This window comes from Chiloscyllium punctatum, chromosome 14 (assembly GCF_047496795.1).
Source record: "Chiloscyllium punctatum isolate Juve2018m chromosome 14, sChiPun1.3, whole genome shotgun sequence".
NCBI classification, from domain to species: Eukaryota; Metazoa; Chordata; class Chondrichthyes; order Orectolobiformes; family Hemiscylliidae; genus Chiloscyllium; species Chiloscyllium punctatum.
The window spans coordinates 58,672,329-58,697,102 of NC_092752.1; the positions used below are offsets into that span (position 1 = coordinate 58,672,329).

General features: G+C 45.7%; 1 long non-coding RNA gene across 1 annotated transcript in view; it reads left to right on the forward strand.

Moving 5' to 3' along the window:
- Window positions 1-24,774, forward strand: part of LOC140485773 (uncharacterized) — a 120,923-nt gene that overhangs the window by 57,036 nt on the left and 39,113 nt on the right. The window contains exons 7-8 of the long non-coding RNA XR_011962437.1: window positions 9,815-9,950; window positions 24,347-24,473. This is a non-coding gene — a long non-coding RNA (uncharacterized lncRNA). The remainder of the gene's footprint in view (window positions 1-9,814; window positions 9,951-24,346; window positions 24,474-24,774) is intronic.

The following is a 24,774-nucleotide window of genomic DNA, read 5'->3' on the forward strand; positions in this document are numbered from 1 at the left end:
CCTTTCCGGAACCCACAACATCCTTCGTCACTATCCACAACTCAACCGACCTTAGTGTCTTCTGCAAATTTACTAACCCACCCTTCAATACCCTCGTTCAGGTCATTGATATAAATGACAGCAACAGTGGACCCAAAACACATCCTGGTAGTACCCACTAGTAACTGAACTCCAGGATCGATATTTCCCATCAACCACTACCCTCTGCCTTCTTTCAGTGAGCCAATTTCTGATCCAAAATGGTTAATCACCCACAATCCGATGCCTCTGCATTATCGGCAATAGCCTACCATGGGGAACCTTAACAAACGCTTTACTGAAATACATATACACCATATCAACTGCTTTACCCTCATCCATCTCTTCGTTCACCTTCTTAAAGACCTCAATAAGGTTTGTGAGGCACAACCTACCCATCACAAAATCTTGTTGACTATCCCTAATCAACTTACTCATCTCCAGATGAATATAAATCCTATCCCTTACAAGCCTTTCCAAAACTTTACCCAGAATCAAATTAAGGCTCACAGGTCTATAACTACCAGGATTGTCTCCACTCCCCTGCTTGGGGTGGCACAGTGACACAGTGGTTAGCACTGCTGCCTCACAGCGCCAGAGACCCAGCTTCAATTCCTGCCTCAGCCAACTGTCTGTGTGGGGTTTGCACATTCTCTCCGTGTCTGTGTGGGTTTCCTCCGGGTGTTCCGGTATCCTCCCACAGTCCAAAATGTGCAGGTTAGGTGAATTGGCCGCTAAATTGCCCATCGTGTTAAGTGAAGGGATAAATTAAGGGAATGGGTCTGGGTGGGTTGCTCATCAGAGGGTCGGCGTGGACTTGTTGGGCCGAATGGGCTTTTTCCACACTGCAAGTAATCTAATCTGAGGTGACAACATTTGCTCTCCTCCAACCTTCTGGCACTATTCCAGTAAACATTGATGACATAAACCTCAAAGCCAAAGGCTTGGCAATCTCCTTCCTGGATTCCCAGTGAATCCGAGAATAAATCCCATCTAGCCCCGGGGACTTATCTATTTTTAGACTTTACAGAATTGCGAACATCTCCTCCTTCTGCACTTCGATCCAATCTAGTTATGGACTCCACTGCCATGAGGTAAAGACGTTGGCTAATCACCTTACCTGTATCCCTCGTGGTTTAAATCAAGGTCCTGCGATTTGTATCATTGAAGGACAATGATACAAATAGTTCTGCTCTTGTCCCTGCCACTGCTTTGCCACAATGTTCTGGGATACACTTGTTCAGGACCTAGGGCTTTCTCTACCTTTGTGTTCTAAGACCTCCAGCACCACCTCTTCTGGAAAGAGAACTCTTTTCAAGCCATCATTGTCTCTTTAACTGACTTGTGTGCAATAATTTGACATAAAATGTTCATTTAGGGTCTCACCATCTTCTGTGGTTCCACACATGGATTGGCCTTATTGATCTTTGCAGGGCCCTATTGTCTCTCTAGCTGCTTTTCGTATGTGTGTGCTGTAGAATGTCCTTGCATTCTCCTTAACCTTATCTGCCAAAGCTATCTCATTCCCCCATGTTGCTTTCCACCTTATCCAGCCTCTCCGTTTCTCTCAAACCCTCCAGTATCAGTAACATCTTCGTCAATCTTTACTCCGTTTACAGTTTCAGGAAATGCTTCCTAAAGCAGGAGGATCAGAATTCTATGCAGTACTCCAACTGGCCACCCAGCAATGCCTTGTACAGCCGTATCATGATGTACCAACTCAGGTACTCAATGCCCTGACCCATGACGGCAAGTGTGCCTAATGTCGCTTTCCCCACCCTGTCCACCTGCGATGTCACTTCCAAGGAACAATGTAACTGTACCCCTTGGTCTCTCTCTCTCTCTCTGTTCGACAACACTGCCCAGGGCCCGACCATTAACTGTTAGTCCTCCCGAGTTTGCCTTAACAAAATCCATCACCTTCATCCAACTCCATCTTTCATTCCTTGGCCCACTGGCTCAGATGTTCGCGATCCCCTTCGATAACTGTATTCCCAGCCCACTATAACTCGTGTTCTATAAGGACCTTTATCAACAAACTTACTAACAATGACTCCTATGCTCTTATAGAAATAATTTCTGTAAATAATGCATAACAGTGGATGTAGCACTGTTCCTTCGGGCACACCGCTGGTCATAGGCCCCCAGTCTGCACAACAACCCTCTCCCACCACTCTGTTTCCTACTGTCAAGCCAATTTTGTATCCATTTGGCTATCTCTCCCTGATCCCATGTGATCTAATCTTACTAACCAATGTTCCACGCTAAACCCTGTCCAAGGCCTTGCTGTGATCAGGTATAGACACAGTCTCCTGTTCTGTCTTCTTCTATCTTCTTAGTCACGTCTTCGACAAGCGCAGTCAAGTTTGTGAGACACTACTTGTGTACTTTGCGTTAACTGTCCCTAATCAACCCTTGCCTTTCGAAATGCATGTGACTCCTGTCCCTCAGAGCCCCTTCCAACACCGTACGCAACACTACCATCAAGCCAATTGGTCTTTTGGTGCCTGGCTTTCCCTCACAGCAGTTTTAAACACTGGCACAACATTAAACACCCTGCAGGCTTCCAGCTCATCACCCGTGGCTGTCACTGATATAAATACCTCTTTAAGGGGCAATTCTTCCTGAGTTTCCCCCAATGTCCTCGGATATATATGATTAGCTCGAGGGATTTGTCTTTTTTTCAATGCTTTTTTAAAACTCTAGCTCCTCATGTTCTGTTATGTGGAGACCTTTGAAGACTTTATTTCCCTGACTTCCCCAGTCTTTAAGTATTGATGTGAAATTTTCCTCAAGGATCTCACCCATCTCCTGTGGTTCCACACATGGATTACCCCATTGATCTTTAATGGGGCACATTCTGTCTCTAGTTAATCTTCTGTTGTTAGTATTCATGTAGAATCCCTTTGGATTTTCCTCAGCATTATCAGCCAAAGTTTACTCAGGTCTCCTCCTGGCCTTACTGCTCTCCCTCTTCAGTGTATTACTGTACCCACAATGTTCTTCGAGGAGTCCAGCTGGCCATATGTGACATGGACTGCCTTTTTCTTGACCAGAACCTCAATATCCCCAGTCATCCAGAATTTTCTACTTGTAATCAGCATTGTCCTTCACACGAACAGAAATACTCTCACCCTGAACTCTCATTTTATTGCTCTTTGGAAAACTTCCCACCTGCCTGAGGTCCATTTACCTGCAAATAGTCTCCACAATCAACTGTTAAAAGCTCTTGACCAATACCTTCTGGATTGGCGCAGGACAATGTTGCTGTTTCACTTATGGACCAGGCCTGTCCTTTTCCATAACTGTTTTCAACCGTTACTTTGTTAAAATTATCCCCAACAAACACCTCAGTCCCTTTCCCTACCTTGTTCCCCAAGGGGAGGTCAGATTTTGCCCCTTTCTACAGGGGGAGGGTGAACAATCAGTGGTAATTGTGCACATCAGTACACATGACGTAGATACAGTTGGATGAGTTCTGGTCAAATGAGTATCGGGAGTTTGGTAAGAAGGTAAAAAGCAGGGCTACAAGGGCAGTGAGCCCCCGATTACTCCCAGTGCTTATGGAAAATGATAGGAGAGGTCCACAGGTTAAGGAGCTATGCAGGAACACAGCCAGTTTTGGGGCCATGAAGCAGGACCTAGCAGAGGTTGAGTGGATCAGTCTGTTTGAAGGAAAAGAAACAAATGGAAAATGAGAGGTTTTTAAAATTGTGATACTGAAAATCCAGGATCAGTACGTACCTGTTAGGGTGAAGGGAAAATGGCAGGTTTAGGGATCCCTGGCTGATGAGGGATATTGAGGCTCTGGTCTGGCAAATGAAGATGGTATACATTGGCTTTAAAGGTTCTGTATCTACCGAACCTCCTCCAGCCCGAAAGACACAATCAATCTGTGGAGACCCTATAATCTTCTCAGGTCTCTGCCACACTCCAACCTGTAGAACCCACTCCAGTCCGTGTGACTGTCCCGATCCAGTTCCAAAAGGAACCACGATCTGTGTAACATGCTCTCATCAGTATCACCCACCCTGTCAATGTAAGCTCTTCCAGTATTTCCACCCATCTACTCATCTACATAAACTTCTTCAGCCCTTCCACCCCTATCTGTGTTAACAACAACCTCCCCAACAACACTTCCCCACTTAGGCCAAACTGGAGGAGATTACTAATGCTCCTTTATCTGTGTAACTGTCTCCAATCAAAATTGCTGTTCTTATCTCCAGAAAAATCTGTCCGATTCCACACTCTCCATGTCTAAATAGCCCCAGAACCTAAGCCTTTCGATGTCTCTAATCCTGTTCACTCCCGACTACCCTCCATATGTGTGTTTTTTCTTACAGTCTATACATCCTACATTATCTCTGTAATCTGCTCCATTCACTAAATAGTCCCTGTTGTGATCAGATCTTTCTGACCAACTTCCTTATCCGTGTAAACTGCTCCATCCCTCCCTCCTCCCCAACTCCATGTACTCCAGCAGGGCCTATAGCTCTCCACATTTCTGTAGTCTCTTGAGGTTCTAAGGTCCACCTCCAATCCCCACATCCCTCCCAATCTGGGTCCTCTGCTCCAGATCAGACCATTGCTGTCTCTGCAAACGCCTCCACCTCTGACAACTCTTCCCATTTGTGTAACCTCGTTCACACCCCATACTCTCCAGCTTCCTGAATCCTCTTCCTGTCATTGCAACCAAAACCATGTTTATGTAACAACTACCATGGCTTAAACCTCCCCGACTCAGTAACCTCTTAAAGTCTTAACGAAACACATAAACTGTGAAACCTCTCATTTCCCTACAATCCTCCCTCCCTCCCTCCTCAAATGCCTTCATCACCATGAAACCTCACAATTACTGAAGCCTCCTTTTTGGCATTGCAAACCTCCTAATGTCTGCAAAACCCTCTTGTCCTGATATTCCTCTCTATCTCTGTAACTCCCACCACCCTGCAGTGTCATTCTGGGGAACATGGCAGAGGAGGGAAGTTTTTAGAGTCCGGGCCATGTTACGGAGAGAGAATCCTGGGAATTACAGATTTGGTCTAATGTCTGTGGTGTGCAGATTATTGGCGAGGACTCTCAAGAGAGGATTTATGACTACTTGGTAAACCATAGTTAAATTTTAGACAGTCAGCATGGGTTTGTGAGGGGTCAGGTCATGCCTCACAAACCTTATTGAATTATTTGAGGATATGACAGAATACTTAATGGCTCATTCAGAAAAGAAGGATGATTGGGATACAGGGAAATCTATCTGTCTGGATACAGGATTGGTTGGCCCAGAGAAGACAGAGGATGGCGGCAGATGGACAGTATTGAGCCTGGAGCTCAGTGACCAATGGTGTTCTGTAACAATCTGCTCTGGAACCCTGCTCTTTGTGATTCATTCTGGAAGGTCGAATTTGAATACAGAATATGGGGTGAAAGGCAAAATATTTGGCAGTGCGGAGGAACAAAGAGACCATTGTGTCCATGTCCATAGATCCCTCAAGTTGCCACGCACGTTGATAGGGTTGTTAAAAAGGCATATGTTGTGTCGGCTTTCCTTGGCAAGGGGATTGATTTTAAGAGCAGTGAGGTTTTACTGCATCTTTATAGCGTCCTGGTGTGTCCACACTTGGAATATTGTGTTCAGTTCTGGTCCCCTGTTTACAGGAAAGATGTGCAAGTTTTAGAGAGCGTACACAGAGATGTACCAGGATGCTGCCTGGAATGGAGGGCATTTCTTATGAAGAAAGTTTGAGGGATCTAAGACTTTTCTCATTGGAGTGAAGAAGGGGGTGGGGCGACTTGGTAGAGGTGAACAAGGTGATGAGAGGCACAGAGAGAGTGAATGGTCAGAGACTTTTCCTCCTATGGCATAAATGGCTATTACAGGGCGGCATAATTTTAAGGTGAATGGAGGATGGATAAGAGGATAGAGAATGGTAGGTGGTTGGATGGACTGCCAATGGTGGGAGTAAAATTAGACACATTCGGTACATTTAGTAGACTCTTGGACAGATACATAGATAATTGTAAAATGAAGGGAATGTAGGTTAGTTTGATCTTACAGTTGGATAAAAGGTTAGCATGAAATCAAGGCAGAAGGGTCTTGTTCTGTACTGTTCTGTGTTCTACGTTCCGTATGTTAAACTGAGTAATAAGCCCAGATCAGTGTAAAAGGATTTGGCATTCAGGAGGAGCTAGTGAACTGGATACAAAATTGGCTTGATGGTAGGAGACAGAGGGTGATGGGAGACATGTTGTTTTTTTCTGACTGGAGACATGTGACCAGCGGAGTAATGGGTCCCCTGTTGTTTGTCATTTGGGTAAATGGTTTGGATGGGATTATTGGTTTCCTGGTAAGTAAGATTCTTGGGTGACACTGACATTGGTGGGAAAGTAGTTAGTGAAGTAGGTTTTATATGATCCAACAGGATGAACAGTACTGCTGGGAGAGTGGGCTGAAGAATAGCAGATGGAGTTTCATTAGACACATGTGAAGTGTTCCATTTTGGTGAAACAAACCTGGGTGGAACTTGTACTGTTAATGTTCGGGCCCTGGATAGTGTTGTCAGTCAGAGACCCAGGGATGCAGGTAGACAGTTCCTTGAATGTGGTGTCACAAGTACACAGGCTGGTGAAGCAGGTGTTTGGGATGGTTACCTTCATTAGGAGAGCATTGAAAGTAGGAGTTTGGATGTCATGGTGTATCTGTAAAAGACAATGGTGAGGCTATCATAAAAACATTGTTGTTCGGTAGGAACAGCTCACCTAGTTCACTTGCCTCATTTAGGGAAGGACATCTGACATTCTAACATGGTCTGGCTGACATGTGACTCCAGACCCACAGCAATAAGGCTGACTCTGAGCTGCCCTATGGATAATTAGCAGTGGGGTCAAAGAACGTTGTTCCAGGCAGTGACACCCACATCCCATGAATGAATAAATAAAAATACATATGTCCCTCCCTACTTCTGCAAATCCCTCCAGCTGCAGCAATCCGTACTGGCTTTGTAACACAGTTCAGGCCCTGACCACTCTCTGTAACACTCTCACCACCTCCAGCACCTTCACCTCTCCCTGTTCGTATCACGCCATTAAACCCTGACCATGATTCCCCTTCCCACAGCCCTCGCCTGCGAGCAGATCCTTTGCAATCCATTTAACATTTACTCCTAAAGCACTCTCTCACTTCAGGATTTTATGTATTTTGTGGTGATCTTCTCAGCCTCATAATCTAGTATGATCCGTTTTAGTCCTGAGTGAGGGACCATTGGGGATTTCTTGCTGAGGTTTTTAATGTTTCAATGGAATGTCCTTTTGTTGAGTGTTTTATACTGTTCCTTCAAATGTTTTCCACTGTCCATTTCCAGATAAGGTTTCAGTCTGTTTAGCCTGTTTATCTTGGTCAGTTCTCCTCTCAAACTCATGTAATTGACTACTTTTGTTTCTAGTTGTAGCTTGTCATTTCTGTGATTCACTTTAAAACTTTGTTTATTTAAACTGCACTTTATCACAATTTCCCGAAGGATCTCTGCAGGTGACATTACTCATTCACTAAGTTTCATTACACGGTCGCTCTGCGATCGTTATGTCCCTAGCCAGTTGCACAATGTGTTTTTCAAAGAAACACTGAAAAAAAAATTAACCAAATTCCTCTTCGAATATCAATGCTGTCCATGTAATTGACCCATGTTATACGAATGTTGACGTTTTCCAAAATTATCATAATGCCTTTGTTAAAAAATTCCAATGAGTTCCTGTTTAATGCAGTGATGAGCAATGAAATGCTGTTCGGTGGCTAAAACTGTTCTGCTGCTTGTGTCCTTGGCAAGTCGTAGCCAGAATTTACATTCAGACTGACTCTACTTCATGATCTGTGGACAAATGCTTTCGCTGTAATGCCTTTGTTATCCATTATTGTTCGCATTACCCATTTTGCCTGAAGTCGCACAAGTTTGTGAACCATTGAATATTTTTGTTCACTCTGTATACATGTCTCCCTGGTGTCTAACTCTCTTTTATCACTGTGTCACAAATCCATCTACCTTATTGAAGCGACGTTGTCCATTCGAAAAAAAAAACACAACTTACTCTTTCCCACAATTTACTGTCACAAATTTATTCCCTGATGTACAGTTTTAGTAAAACCCTGTCCCATCCTGTTCCTTTCTGCTTGTCTTCAGCCACATTCCCATGCTGTTCCGAGGCTTCACCTTTTCCCTTTGGATTTGGAAAGCTCCTTTCACCTGAAGCCTGTCCCACCATCCTCTCTGTAAGTTTAAAGTCCTGTCATAAACCTACTAACAGGATTCACCCAGACCCTGGTCCCAGCATGGTTATTTATTAAATCAGGTATGGGATGTGGGTGTCTCTGGCTGACCAGCCTTTCTTGCCCAGCCCTCGCTGCCCTTGAGCTGAGTAACTTGCTCGACCATTTCAGAGTGTCATTGAGAGGCAAACACTTTGCTGTGGGGGTGTCGTGCAGACCACATGAGGATTGGCAGATGTCCTTCTCGAAAGGACAAGTGTTTGGATCTTTTGTACATCAGTAATGGTCTCATACTTATTTGTGGATTGTTAATTATTATTTTTCAAATTATTGATTTCAAATGTCCCCATTTCAGATGGTGGGATTCCAACCAGCCTCCCCTGAACCTTAGCTGAGGTTTTGAATACATTCTCTAGCAATACTCACTAGTTTGTGAGAAGGTTTGTAGCTTGAGTACTCATTGTTGTGGTTCTGTTTGCCGAGCTGGGAATTTGTGTTGCAGACTTTTCATCCCCTGTCTAGGTGACATCCTCAGTGTTTGGGAGCCTCCTGTGAAGCGCTTCTGTGAACTTTCCTCTGGCAATTATAGTGGTTTGAATCTGCCGCTTCCGGTTGTCAGTTCCAGCTGTCCGCTGCAGTGGTCGGTATATTGGGTCCAGGTCGATGTGCTTATTGATTGAATCTGTGGATGAATGCCATGCCTCTAGGAATTCCCTGGCTGTTCTCTGGCTTGTCCTACACTGCATTGGTTTTGCTCATGCTGGGTATCGGGTCCTTCGTTCTGGTGAGTTGTTGTCAAACCAACAGCCACACTCGGACAACAACTCACTAGAACAAATCCCATGCAAGGAATGCACAAAACACTACATAAGACAAACAGGAAGACAGCTAACGATCCGCATCCATGAACACCAACTTGCCACGAAATGACACGACCAGCTATCCTTAGTCGCCACACACGCAGTTGACAAGCAAAATATATTCGACTGGGACAACACTACTACTATGGGACAAGACAAACAAAGTTGAGCCAGGGAATTCCTCGAGGCATGGCATTCATCCACAGATTCAATCAATAAGCACATCAACCTGGACCCAATATACCGGCCACTGCAGTGGACAGCTGGAAATGATAACTGGAAATGGCAGATTCAAACCACTACAAATGCCGGAGGAAAGATCACAGAAGCACTTCACAGGAGGCTCCCAAGCACTGAGGATGTCACCTAGACAGGGGACTAAACGTCTGCAACACAAATTCCCAGCTCGGCGAACAGGACCACAACAATACTACCACGAGGCCATAACTTTGCCTGCTTACTGGTTGCTCATCCCTGAGCACTGATACCAGGTCATCATGAAGCTAAACCCATTCTTCCAACATGACTGTGTGATCCTGACATCTTCCAGCAATCTGGGAATATTACTTAATATCACTCCATTTTACAGATCTCTGTGGGACTCAGTGCCATTCTCCATGTGTAACCCTCACTGCATCTGTCTAATTTCCCATTCTGTCTATTTCTCTGTCTCCTGTAGGTACTCAGGAAGGTCCTGACTCATTAGCCTTCCCAGTTGCGGGGTGGTGGTCCATCACCACATTGAACGTAGTTGGCCTGCCAGAGAGAGACAAAGGGAAAGGAGATCTGGAGCCTTCAATAAATCCTGTAGTGAGGTAATGTCACCCACAGTGCACAGAGCAAAGAACAATCAGAGGGCTCCAAACTTCTGTTAACACAATATGACATAGATACAGTGCTGGAGGGTAGCACAGTACAGACACACACACCCCAGGCTCAATCCCCACCCCTACTGTAAGTTCTGTTGTATTAAGAATCACTACTCTGCAACACTGTATCTGTGGCATTTCTTTTGGACCAGTGTCTTCAATAATTTTTAATTCCTATAACAATTCTTATCTCTGTAACCTCCTCGCTGCCCAATAGTCCCTCCACATATTTGAAATCGACTGCATTCCAGACTACCATCCCTATCGCTGTAACATACTTCAGTGTCTACTACATGCCTTATCTCGGTAGCCTCGGCATCCAATAAGGTAAAAACAAGGACTGCAGATGCTGGAAACCAGAATCAAGATTAGAGTGGTGCTGGAAAGTCTCAGCAGGTCCGGCAGCATCTGAGGAGCAGGAACATCGACGTTTAAGGCAAAAGCCATTCAATCAGGAATAGAGGCAGGGTGCCTGCAGAGTGGAGAGATAAATGAGATGTGGTGGGGGTGGGGAGAAAGTAGCATAGAGTACAATAGGTGAGTGGGGGTGGGGATGTAGGTAATTGTTCGGAGTGGAGGATGGGGGAAGGTAGCAAAGAGTACAATTTATGAGTGGGTGTGGGGATACAGCTGGTAGGTCAGAGAGGAGGGTGGAGTGAATAGGTGGAAAAGAAGATAGGCAGATAGGACAGGTCATGAGGGCGGTGCTGAGCTGGAAGGCTGGATCTGGGGTGAGGGGGGAGAAGGGGAGATGAGGAAACTGGTGAAGTCCACATTGATGCCCTGGGGTTGAAGTGTTCCGAGGCAGAAGGTGAGGCGTTCTTCCTCCAGGCGTCTGGTGGTGAGGGAATGGCAGTGGGCAGGCCCAGGACCTGCATGTCCTCGGCAGAGTGGGAGGGGAAGTTGAAATGTTGGGCTATAGGGCAGTTGAGTCGATTGGTGCCGGTGTCCCAGAGATGTTCCCTAAAGCGCTCTGCTAGGAGGCATCCAGTCTCCCCAATGTAGAGGAGACCACATCGGAAGCAACGGATAGAATAAATGATGTTGGTGGATGTGCAGGTAAAACGTTGATTGATGTGGAAGGCTTCTTTAGGGCCTTGGATAGAGGTGAAGGAGCAGGTGTGAGCGTAAGTTTTGCAATTTCTGCGGTGGCAGGGGAAGGTGCCAGGACAGGAGGGTGGGTTGTGGGGGACGTGGCCCTGACCAGGTAGTCACGGAGGGAACGGTCTTTGCAGAAAGTGGAAATGGGTGAGGAGGGGAATATGTCCCTGGTGGTGTTGTCTGTTTGGAGGTGGTGGAAATGTCGTCGGATGATTTGGTTTATGTGAAGGTGGAAGGTGAGCACTGGGGGATTCTGTCCTTGTTACGGTTGGAGGCTGGGGTCTGAGGGCGGAGGTGCGGGATGTGGACAAGATGCGTTGGAGGGCATCTTGAACCACGTGGGAAGGGAAATTGCGATCTCTAAAGAAGGAGGCCATCTGGTGTGTTCTGTGGTGGAACTGGTCCTCCTGGGAGCAGATGCGGTAGAGCGGGAGGAATTGGGAATACAGGTTGGCATTTTTGCAGAAGGTAGGGTGGGCGGAGTTGTAATCCAGGTAGCTGTGGGAGTCGGTAGGTTTGTAAAAAATGTCGGTGTCAAGTCAGTCGTCATTAATGGGGATGGGGAGTTCCAAGAAGGGGAAGGAAGTGTCAGAGATGGTCCAGGTAAACTTAAGGTCAGGGTGGAATGTGTTGGTGAAGTTGATGAATTGCTCAATCTCCTCATGGGAGCACACAGTGGCACCAATGCAGTCATCAATGTAGTGGAGGAAGAGGGGGGGAGTGGTGCCGATGTAACTATGGAAGATGGACTGTTCTACGTAGCCAACAAAGAGACAGGAATAGCTGGGGCCCAGACGGGTGCGCGTAGCTACCCCTTTGGTCTGGAGGAAGTGGGAGGATTTGAAGGAAAAATTGTAAAGGGTGAGGATAAGTTCAGCCAAATGAATGAGCGTGTCGGTGGAAGGGTACTGTTGGGAACGTCTGGAGGGGAAGAAATGGAGGGCTTGGAGGCCCTGGTCATGGCAGATGGAGGTGTAGAGGGATTGGATATCCATGGTGAAGATGAGGCATTGGGGGCCGGGGAAACGGAAGCCTTGGAAGAGGTGGAGGGCATGGGTGGTGTCTCGAATGTATGTGGGGAGTTCCTGGACTGGGGGAATAGAATAATGTCATGGGAGGTAGAGATGAGTTCGGTGGGGTGGGAGCAGGCTGTGACAAAGGGTCGGCTGGGGTTGTCAGGCTTGTGGATCTTGGGAAGGAGGTCGAACCGGGCAGTGCGGGGTTCCTGAACTATGAGGTTGGAAGCTGTGGGTGGAAGATCTTCTGAGGTGATATGGTTCTGTATGGTCTGGGAGATGACGGTTTAGTAATGGGGGTGGGGTCATGGTCAAGGGCGCGGGAGAAGGAGGTATCTTCGAGTTGGCGTCTGGCTTCAGCAGTGTAGAGTGCGCCAAACTACCACTGCAACCCCTTTATCTGCTGGTTTAATGGTGAGGTCAGAAGTAGAGGACTGCGCGTCGCGATGGTGAGAGGTTGGAGTGGGAGAGTTGGGTAGCTAGGTTGCGGCGTTTAATGTCTTGGCGGCAGTTGGAAATGAAGAGATCGAGAACAGGTAATAGGCCAGTGTGTGGTGTCCAGGTGGATGGAGAGTGCTGGAGGCAGGCAGAGGGGTCCTCGGAAGGTGGGCGGGAGTCTTGATTGTGAAAGTAAGCTCGGAGGCGGTGGAAGAAACATTCAACGTCACGGCGTTGTATTAAATTCAATGATGTGTGGACAAAGGTGAGGCTTTTGCTGAGGAGTGACCGTTTGTCCTCAGTGAAGGGGAGGTCAGGGGAATGGTGAAAACCCGGCAAGAGTGGGAGGTGGGACCTGGCGTAGGTGTGGAGCTGGGGGAGGGGACGGAGCCTGTAACTGGAGTGGGTGTGGGGTTAGGGGGAATGGGGTGGAGTCATAAGCAGGGGTGTTGGTCCCTTCAGGATTCTGGGGGGGCGGGGATGGTGATGGTGAGACCTGGGGGTGGTGTCGGCAGAATGCAAGTTAGTGGCTTTGGTGGGGGCGGAAGTGGTGGCAAACACGGCAGTGGGGAGGCGTGGAAGTCACTGAGTGTGTGACATCAGCGATGATGTGAGGGGCGGAAGTGATGTCACTTGTGGTGTATGAGGAATTGTGAGGGGCAGAAACAGCATTTAATTTATTTTAAGCAATAATTTCCTGTCACAAATCGATCTGACAATGTAGTATTTTAATTAAACTCAGTCCCTTACTGTTTCTTTCTGTTGGTCTTCATCCACATCTCCATGGTGTTCTGATACTTCAACCTTCCTCTTTGGACTTGGGAATTTCCATTCAGCTGAGACCTGACCCCCTCCTCATCTGTACCCGTTTACAGCAAACTGCATAATCCTGGTACCAGAGGAGCCTATCCCAATAAAATAGCTCCGTCCTCCCTGAGTACTGGTAGCAGTGCTCACTGGTTAGAACCACTTCTGATGATACCATTGTGTGATCCTGACACCTTCCAGCACACTGCTGATATCACTCAGTCTCTCTCCATGTGGTATCCCTCACTGTGAGGGTCTAATTGCTGCCTCTGTCAGTGTCTCTCGCTCTTGCAGCTACTCCAGATTCTGAGCCAACAGCATTCTCCACTCCAGAGAGATGCAACAGCACAGGCCATGGATGGAGACTGGGATTTTCCAGATCTCTGTGGGACTCAGTGCCAGTCTCCTTCACTGTGTAACCTGCATTGTATTAGTCTAATTTCCCATTCTATTTCTCTCTATCCTGTCGGTATTCCTGATATCCCTGACTCAGCCGAATTCCCAATTCCTGTCTTGTCCATCACCACATTGAAGACGGTTGGTCAGCCAGGGAAAGGTGAAGAGTGAGATCTGGAGGCTTCAGTAAATCCTGCAGCCGGTAAGATCACTCACAGTAAACAGCACAGGGAGGAGTTAGTGGACTTTAATTCAGACACTGAGTGCATGATGTAGGAACAATGCTGGGCAAGGAACATGAGAAAAGTCTCAGGCTTCATTATCAGCATCTTGTCTGTAATTTCATCTGTTCCACAGAACCTCCCTATGTCTGTCATTTTCTCCACTGTCTGTTGCATCGATACCACTTCCCCTATCTCTATCAGCCCCTACAATCTTGCCTATCCATGTAAGCTCTTCCTACCAGTACAACCCTCCATGTGTCTGCCTTTGCTTTTAATCCCAGGTTCTGTCACATTTCTCCTTACCCTCCAGGTGCGACCACACAGTTTATTTCTATAACCTCCATGAGTAATAGAGTCATAGAGATATACAGCATGGAAACAGACCCTTCGGTCCAACCTGTCCATGCCGACCAGATATCCTAACCCAATATAGTCCCACCTGCCAGCACCCGGCCCATATCCCTCCAAACGCTTTCTATTCATACACACATCCACATGCTTCTTAAATGTTGCAGTTGTACCAGCCTCCACCACATTCTCTGGCATCTCATTCCATTCACGTACAACCCTCTGTGTCAAAACGTTTCCCCTTTGGTCTCTGTTATATCTTTCCCCTTCTCACCCTAAACCTATGCCCTCGAGTTCTGGACTCCTCGACCCAAAGGAAAAGGCTTTGTCTATTTATCCTAACCCAGCTCCTAATAATTTTGTAAACCTCTGTAAGGTCACACCCAGGCTCCGACACTTCAGAGAAAACTGCCCAAGCCTGGTCAGCCTCTCCTTGTAACTCAGATCCTCCAACCCAGGCAACATCCTTGTAAATCTTTTCTGAACCCTTTCAAGTTTCACAACTTCTTTCTCATAGGTAGGAGACCAGAATTGCACGCAATATTCCAACAGTGGCCTAACCACTGTCCTGTACAGCCGCAACATGACTTCCCAACTCCTGTACTCAATACTCTGGCCAATAAAGGAAAGCGTACCAAACGCCTTCTTCACTATTCTATCTACCTGCGGCTACATTTTCAAGGAGCTATGAACTTGCTCTCCAAGGTCTCTTTGTTCAACAACACTCCCTTGGATCTTATCATTAAGTGTAGAAGTCCTGTTAAGATTTGCTTTTCCAAAATGCATCACCTCACATTTATCTGAATTAAACTCCATCTGCCACTTATCAGCCCATTAGCCCATCTGGTCCAGATCCTGTTGTAATCTGAGGTAACACTCTTCGCTATCCAAGACAACTGCAAATTTGGTGTCATCTGCAAACTTACTAACTGTACCTCTTATGCTCGCATCCAAATTATTTATGTAAATTACAAACAGTAGAGGACCCAGCACCGATCCCAGTGGTACTCCACTGGTCACAGGTCTCCAGTCTGAAAAACAACCCTCCTCCACCACCCTGTGCCTTCTACCTTTGAGCCAGTTCTGTATCCAAATGGCTAGTTCTCCCTGTATTTCATGAGATCTAACCTTGCTAATCAGTCTCCCACGGGGAACCTTGTTGAATGCCTTCCTGAAGTCTGTATGGATCACATCTACTGCTCTGCCCTCATCAATCTTCTTTGTTACTTTTTCAAAAAACTCAATCAAGTTTGTGAGACATGATTTCCCACGCACAAAGCAATGTTGACTATCCCGAATCAGTCCCTGCCTTTCCAAATTCATGTACATCCTGTCCCTCAGGATTCCCTCCAACAACTTGCCCACCACCGGGGTCAGGCTCATCGTTCTATAGTTCCCTGGCATGTCTTTACCACCCTTCTTAAACAGTGGCACCACATTTGCCAACCTCCAGTCTTCCGGCACCTCATCTGTCACTATCGATGATACAAATATCTCAGCAAGAGGCCCAGCAATCACTTCTGTAGCCTTTCACAGAGTTCTCGGGTACACCTGATCAGGTCCTCGATCCACCTTTTAACCATTTCAAGACATCCAGCATTTCCTACTCTGTAATGTGGACATTTTGCAAGATGTCACCATCTATTTCCCTACAGTCTATATCTTCCATATCATTTTCCACAGTAAATACTGATGCAAAATATTCATTTAGTATCTCCCCCATTTCTTGTGGCTCCACACAAAGGCCGGCTTGCTGCCCTTTTGGGGGCCCTATTTTCTCCATACTTTCCCTTAGTCCTTAATACATTTGTAAAAACCCTTTGGATTCTCCTTCATTCTATTTGCCAGAGCTGTCTCATGTCCCCGTTTTGCCCTCTTGATTTCCCTCTTTAGTATACTCCTACTTCCTTTATACTCTAAGTATTCACTCGATCAATCCTATACCTGACATATGCTTCCTTCTTTTTCCTAACCAAAACCTCAACTTCTGTCATCATCCAGCATTCCCTATACCTACCAGACTTCCCTTTCATCCTGACCAGCATATATTTTCTCTGGACTCTTGTCATCTCATTTCTGAATGCTTCCCATTTTCCAGCTGTCCCTTTACCTTTGAACATCTGCCTCCAATCAACTTTTGAAATTTCTTGCCTAATACCTTCAAAATTGGCCTTTCTCCAATTTAGAACTTCAACTTTTAGATCTGGTCTATCATTTTCCATCACTATTTTAAAACGAATAGAATTATGGTCGCTGGCCCCAAAGTACTCCCCCACTGACGCCTCAGTCACCTGCCCTGCCTTATTTCCGAAGAGTCGGTCAAGTTTTGCACCTTCTCTAGTAGGTACATCCACATACTGAATCAGAAAACTGTCTTGTACACACTTAACAAATTCCTCTCCATCTAAACCTTTCACACTATGGCAATCCGAGTCGATGTTTGGAAAGTTAAAATCCCCTACCATACCTACCCTATTATTCTTACAGATAGCTGTGATCTCCTTACAAGTTTGTGTGGCAATTTCCCTCTGACGATTGGGAGGTCTGTAATACAATCCCAGTAAGATGATCATCCCTTTCTTATTTCTCAGTTCCACCCAAATAACTTCCCTGGATGTATTTCTGGGAATATCATCCCTCAGCACAGCTGTAATGCTATCCCTTATTAAAAATGTCATTTCCCCTTCTCTCTTGCCTCCCTTTCTATCCTTCCTGTAGCATTTGTACCCTGGAACATTAAGCTACCAGTCCTGCCCATCCCTTAGTCATGTTTCTGTAATTGCTATGAGATCCCAGTCCCATGTTCCTAACCATGCCCTGAATTCATGTGCCTTCCCTGTTAGACCCTTTACATTGAAATAAATGCAGTTTAATTTATTAGTCTTACCTTGTCCCTGCCTGTCCGGACTGTTTGTCTCACCTTCTGTTCTCAGCTGTACCCGTCTCAGATCGAGCTCCCAAAATCCTCCCTTTGTTTGTTACCACGTCCCATCCCTGCATTCCTCCAAATCCGTGTAAAGTCCTCCCATTCCTAAAACCTTCCCTGTATCTGTCACCTGTTCCAGCTTCCACAACCTTCCCTCTCTCTGTAAGACACACCCCTGTCCCAGTTACTACAGTCCGCACTATCAATAAATGCCAGTAGTCTCTATAATATCAGAATAAGGTGTGAAAGCAGGAATACTGTACTGGGTTTAATGATCAGATGTGATCATATTGAATGGTGGTACCTACTCTGGTCAAATGGTCGATACCTGCTCTTCTTTCCTGTGCTTCTCTATAAACTTACTATCACCATAAACTCCTTCATGTCCCCACAATCCTCCCTAGGTGTGTAAGCCCCTTCAGTCCCCACAGCGCTCCCTGTCTCCAAAAACTCCTTCAGTCCCCACGACTCTTCCTATCCATGTAACCTGAATCATTCCCCAAAAACCTCCCTAAATCCATAACCTCCAAAAGGCCCCACGACCCTACCGATCTCCATAATCTCATCCAGACCCGACGACCCTCCCATTCAGAGTAACCTCCTTCAATCTTAGTGGGCAGCACAGTGGCACCAATTTAGGTTTACCCCTGCACATAGTGTTATGTGCAGGGGTAAACCTAAGGGAATGAGTCTGGGTGGGTGCGCTTCGGTGGGTCGGTGTGGACTTGTTGGGCCGAAGGGCCTGTTTCCACACTTTAAGTAATGTGATCCTCCTGATCTGTGTTACCTCCTTCAATCCCAACAGCCCTCCATATCTCTTTGGCCTCTTTCAAGCCCCACATCACTCCCCATATCCATATTGTTCTTCGGTCACCACGACACGGTAGCACAGGGTTTAGCACTGCTGCCTCACAGCGCCAGAGACCTGGGTTCAGTTCCCGCCTCAGGCGACGACTGTGTGGAGTTTGCACATTCTCCCCGTGTCTGCGTGGGTTTCCTCCGGGTGCTCCGGTTTCCTCCCACACTCCAAACACGTGCAGGCCAGGTGAATTGGCCATGCTAAATTGCCCATAGTGTTAGGTAAAGGGGTAAATGTATGGGTGGGTTGCGGGTCGGTGTGGACTTGTTGGGCCGAAGGGCCTGTTTCCACACTGTAAGTAATCTAATCTAATCTAATCTAAAGACCCTCCCTATTTCCAAAGCCTCTCTTACCTGTTGAACCTGTAAGCTACCTTTTTCAGATTGAGAAACAAGAACTCCCATAACCCTTTCTGCTGTCAGTCTGAAACCATGTAGTGTTACTCTGACAGTAGGTCAGGAGCTGGTTTGTGTTTGAAAGGATATGTCAATAAATAATAACTGGACTCTCAGAAACACATTCAATAAAAAGACAATGTGTTTTTGAGCCTGTTGTATTGTATTTTTAATTGGTGTGAATATAAATGGCAGGATAGATACGGGTGTAGGAGTGGCTGTACCGAGGATACGGTTTATTTAAATTTTCAGAAACCTTTCCACAAGTTTCAATAAGGACTAAGGAGTAACTTGGTAGAGAATAGGGCACCTTAACTATCAGGAGGTGGGTGAGATATTAGACAAAATAGTGTTGTCAGAATTTACTGTGGAGAAAGACATGGAAGCTCGGGAATTTGGAGAAATAAATAGTGATATCTTGGAAAGAATCCTCAACTGAGAAGAGAAAGTGCTGGAATCTTAAAACAAATAAAGGTAGATCAATCCTCAGTAGCTCATTAAACCTATCCTTGAATATTATGGGAAGCTAGCGAAGAGATTGCGGTGTCCCTAACAGAGATATTTATAATATCAACAGACACAGTGAGGTGTTGGAAGACTGCAGGGCGGCTAATGCTGTTCCATCACTTAAGGACTGCAGGGAAAAGCCAGGAAATTACAGCCCAGTGAGCCCAGTGATGGGGAAGTTGCTGGAGGAGATTCTGAGAGAAAGGAGCTACATATATTTGGAAAGGCAAAGGCTGATTAGAGATAGTCAGCATGGCTTTGTGAGTGGGAAACAGTGTTTCACAAACTGGATTGACTCTTCGAGGAGTTGACCAAGTGATAGATGAAGGCAGAGCAGTCAACGTTGTCTACTTGGAATTCAGCAAAGCATTTGCGAAGGTTCCAAGCGATGTAGAACATCTAGTCAAGAGGAAGATGGAAGCTAAATTTAGGTTGAGGAACCAAGGATCAGAAGCAGGGCTCTCGAGAGTTACATGGGCCAGCACGGTGGCTCAGTGGTTAGCACTGCTGCCTCACAACACCAGGGACGCAATTTCGATTCCAGCCCCAGGCGACTGACTGTGTGGAGTTTGCACATTCTCTCCATGTCTGTGTGGGTTTCCAACACGTGCTCCAGTTTCCACGCACAGTCCAAAGATGAGCAGGTAGGTGAATCAGCCATGCGTTGTTCAAGAATGGGAATAGAGATAATCCTGGGAACTACAGACCTGTCAGTCTACTGTCTGTGATGTGCAGATTATTGGAGAGGATGCTGAGAGACAGGATTTATGATTCCTTGGAAAACCATAGTTTGATTACAGAGGGTCAGCATGGCTTTGTAAGGGACAGGTCATGCCTCACAAATCTTACTGAATCCTTTGAGAATGTGACAAAACACATTTATGGCTCATTGAGAAAGTACAGAGCATGGGATACAGGGAAACCTGTCTGTCTGGATACAGAATTCCTGGCCCATAGAAGACAGAGGGTGATGACTTATGAAAATCATTCAGCCTGGAACTCGGTGACCAGTGGTTTTCTGCAGGGAGAGGTTACAGGACCTCTGCTCTTTGTGAGTTTATGAATAACTTGGATGTGTGAGTGGAAGAGTTGGTTAGTAACTTTGCCAATGAGACGAAGGTTGGTGGAGTGGTGAATAGTGTGGAGGGCTGTTGTAGGTTGCAACGGGACATTGACAGGATGTAGAGCTGGGCTGAGAAGTGGCAGATGAAGTCAAATCGGTAAAAGTGTGAAGTGACTCATTTTTCAGAATACAGGGGTAAAGGCAGAATACTGGATAGTGTGGAGGAACAGTTGGATCTTGGATTTCATGACCAGAGATCCGTCAAATTTGTCACCCAAGCTGAAAATGTTGTTAAGAAGGATTATGTTGTATTGGTTTTCATTAGCTGGGGGATTGAGTTTTAAAGCCATGAAGTTATGCTGCAGATCTAGAGATGCCTGTTTAGACCCCACTTCAAATATACTGTTCAGTTTGGACCCTCTCATTTTCAGAAGGATGTGAAAGCCTCAGAGAGGGTAAAGAAGAGATTTACCAGGATACTGCCAGGACTGGAGAGCATGTCTTATGACAAAAGGTTGAGGGAGCTTCGGCTGTTCTCATTGGAGTGAAGAAGGGTGAGGGGCGACTTGGTAGAGGTAAACAAGATGGTCTGAGGCAAAAATAGAGTGAATAGTGAGAGTCTTCTTTATCCCATGGCATACATGGTAGAAGGGGCATAATTTTAGGGTGATTGGAGGATGGCTAAGGGGAGATTTCAGATGTAAGTTCTTTCCACAGAGAGTGGTGGATGGGTGTAACGGGACATTTAATAGACTCTTGGTTAGGCACATGGATGATAGTAAAATGAAGGTTATGTAGGTTAATTTGATCTTACAGTCGGGTAAAAGGATGGAATGGCATCATGGCTGAAGGGTCATCTGCTGTCTTGTTCTGTGTTCAATGTTCTGTATGGAAAACTGGGTAATAAGTTCAGATCAATATAAAAGGATATGGCATTCATGAGGAACTAGTCAACTGGATACAAAATTGAGCTTGATGGTCAGAGACAGAGGGTGATGGGAGACATGTTTTTCTGACTGGAGGCATGTGACCAGCAGTGGAGTGGGTCCCCTGTTGTTTGTCATTTGGATAAATGATTTGGATGGGAGTATTGGTTTCCTGGTAAGTTTATTTTGGGTGACACTGACATTGGTGGTAAAATGGACAGTGAAGAAGGTTGTCTGTGGTTCAACAGGATGAACTTTACTGCTGGGATAGTGGGCTGAAGAATAGCAGATGGGGTTTACTTAGATAAATGCAAAATGTTCCATTTTGGTAAAACCAACCAGGGTGGGACTTGTACGGTTAATGTTCGGGCCCTGTGTAGTGTTGTCAGTCAGAGACCCAGGGATGCAGGTAGATAGTTCTTTGAATGTGGTGTCACAGGTAGACAGGTTGGTGACACAGGCGTTTGGGGTGGTTACCTTCATAGGGCAGAGCATTGAGAGTAGGAGTTGGGATTTCAACATGTTGCCTGACCTGCTGTACTTTTCCAGTACCACGATTATCTAGACTCTGGTTTCCAGCATCTGCTGCCCTTGTTTTTACCATGTTGTATCTGCACAAGACACTGGTGAGGTCACCGTAAAAGCATTGCTGATATGTAGGGAGAACTCATCAGGTACCCTTACTTCGTTTAGTGAAGGACATCTGACATTCTAACCTGGTCTGGCTAACATGTGACTCCAGACCCACAGCAATATGGCTGACTCTGTGCTACCCTCTGGGCAATTCACAGTGGGACAAAGAATACTGGTCCAATCAGTGACACCCACATCGCATTAATGAATAAATTAAAATACATCTGTCCCTACTTATCTCTGCAAACCCCTCCATCTTCAACAATCCGTACTGACTTTGTAACACCGTTCAGTCCAGAACCACTCTCTGTAACACTCTCACCACCTCCAGCACCTTCACCTCTCCCTGTTCCTTTTGTGTCATTAAACCCTGATCATGATTCCCCTTCCCACTGCCGCCCTCCTGCTAGCTGACCCTTTGCAATCCCTTTAACACTTACTACTCAAATATTCTCTTACTTCAAGATTTTAAGTACTTTTTGGTGATCTGCTTAGCCTCATAATCTACTCTGATCCATTTTGTCCTGAGTGAGGGACGGGTGGGAATTTCTTGCTGAGGTTTTATCTGTTTCAATGGAATGTCCTTCTGTTGAGTGTTTTACACTGTTCCCTCAAATGTTTTCCACTGTTCATTTACAGACACATATTTCAGTCTGTTTAGCCTGTTTATCTTGGTCAGTTCTCCTCTTAACCTCATGTAACTGGCTATTTTTGTTTCTAGTTGTAATTTGTCCTTTCTGTGATTCACTTTAAAAGTTTAAATTCCTTCAAACTGCATTTTATCACAATTTTCCAGAGGATCTCGCCAGGTGACATTTCTCAGTCACTAAATTCCATCACACAACGGTCGGTCTGACATGGTTACATCCCTAGCCAGTTGCACAGTGTGTTATTCAAAGAAACATTGAAGAAGAATCTCCCAACCCCTCTTGCAATATCATTGTTGTCAGTGTGATTGACAAGATAATACAAATATTGAAGTTTCACTGAATTATCCCCAAGCCTTTGTTAACAATTCCAATGAGTTCCTGTATAATGCAGTGATGAGCAATGGAATGCTGTTCGGTGACTAAAACTGTTCTGCTGCTTGTGTCCTTGGCAAGTCGTAGCTAGAATTTACATTCAGACTGACTCTACTTCATGATCTGCAGTCAAATGCTTTCTCTGTAATGCCTTTGTTATCCATTATTGTTAGCGTTACCCGTTTTGCCTGAGTTTCCACAAAATTGTGAACCATTGAATATTTTTGTTCACCCTGTATCCATGTCTCCCTGTTGTCTAAATCTCATTTATCTCTGAGTCTTAAATCCATTTACCTTATTGCAGCGATGTTGTCAATTCAAAGTAAAACATAACTTACTCTTTCCCACAATTTTTGTCATAAATCTGTTCACTGATGTACAATTGTAGTTAAACTTGGTCCCATCCTGTTCCTTCCTGCTTGTCTTCAGCCACATTCCCATGCTGTTCCGATGCTTCACCTTTTCTCTTTGGATTTGGAAAGCTCCTTTCACCTGAACCCTGTCCCTGCATCCTCTCTGTCCATAAACCTACCGACATGATTGGCCAGGACACTGGTCCCAGCACACTTCCAGGGGACTATCCGAATAGAGTATTTTTTAACTCTGGTATGGGATGTAAGTGTCTCTAGCGGACCAGCCTTTTCTTGCCCAGCACGAGCTGCCCTTGAGCTGAGTAACTTACTCGGCCATTTCAGAGGGTAATTTAAACGCAAACACTATGCTGTGTGTATGTCGTGCAGACCACGTGAGGATGGGCAGATGTTCTTCTCTAAAGGACAAGTGTTTGGATTTGTTGTACATCAGCAATGGTCTCATACTTATTTGTGGATTGTTAATTACTATTTTTAAAATTATTCATTTCAAATTCCACCATTTTTGATGATGGGATTCCAGCCTGCATCCCTTGAACATTAGCTGAGGTTTGGGATACATGCTCTAGCAATAATACCACTCGGCCATCACTTCACCTGCTCACAGGTTGCTCATTGTTGACCAGTTATATCAGTGCATCGTGAAGCAAAACCTGTCCTTCCAACACAATTATGTGTTGTTGTGGTTTTGTTCGCCGAGCTGGGAATTTGTCTTGCAAACGTTTCGTCCCCTGTCTAGGTGACATCCTCAGTGCTAGGAAGCCTCCTGTGAAGCGCTTCTGTGCTGTTTCCTCTGGCATTTATAGTGGCCTGTCTCTGCCGCTTCCGGTTGTCAGTTCGAGCTGTCCGCTTTCGTGGCCGGTATATTGGGGTCCAGGTCGATATGTTTGTTGAAAGCTTCACAGGAGGCTCCCAAGCACAGAGGATGTCACCTAGACAGGGGATGAAACGTTTGCAAGACAAATTCCCAGCTCGGCGAATAGAACCACAACAACGAGCACCCGAGCTACAAATCTTCTCCCAAACTTTGAACAATTATGTGTTCCTGATATCTTCCAGCACTCTGGTGATATCACTTAGTCTCTTGCTCTTGCTTTCGCGCTCTCTCTTCCTCTTTCTCTCTCTATGCAGCTACACCAGATCCTGAGCCAACAGAATTCTCCACTCCAGAGGGATGAGGGAGCACAGGCCAGGGATGGAGACTGGGAGTTTCCAGATCTCTATGGTGGTACTCAGTGCCATTTTTAATCCTCACCACATCAGTCTAATTTCCAATTCTGTCTATTCCTCTCTCTCCTGTCGGTACTCAGGAAGGGTCAGACTCAATTAACTTCCCAGTTGCTGGGTGTCTCGTCCTTCACCACATTGAAGACGTTTGGTTCGCCAGAGAGACAAAGGGCAGGGAGATCTGGAGACCTCAATAAATCCTGCAGTGAGGTAAGATCACTCAGTGCACAGAACAGAGAGCAACAAGATGGCTCCAAACATCGGGTAACAAGACATGACATAGATACAGTTCTGGAGCGGCAGCACAGTACACACACACCCCAGGCTCAATCACCACTCCTAATGTAAGTTCTGTTGTACTAAGACTCACTACTCTGCAACAGTGTATCTATGGCATGTCTTGTGCACGAGTGTCTTCAATAATTTGTAACTCCTATAACAGTTCCTATTTCTGTAACCTCCTCCTAGCCCAATAGTCCCTCCACATACTTGAAATGTACTGCATTCCGGA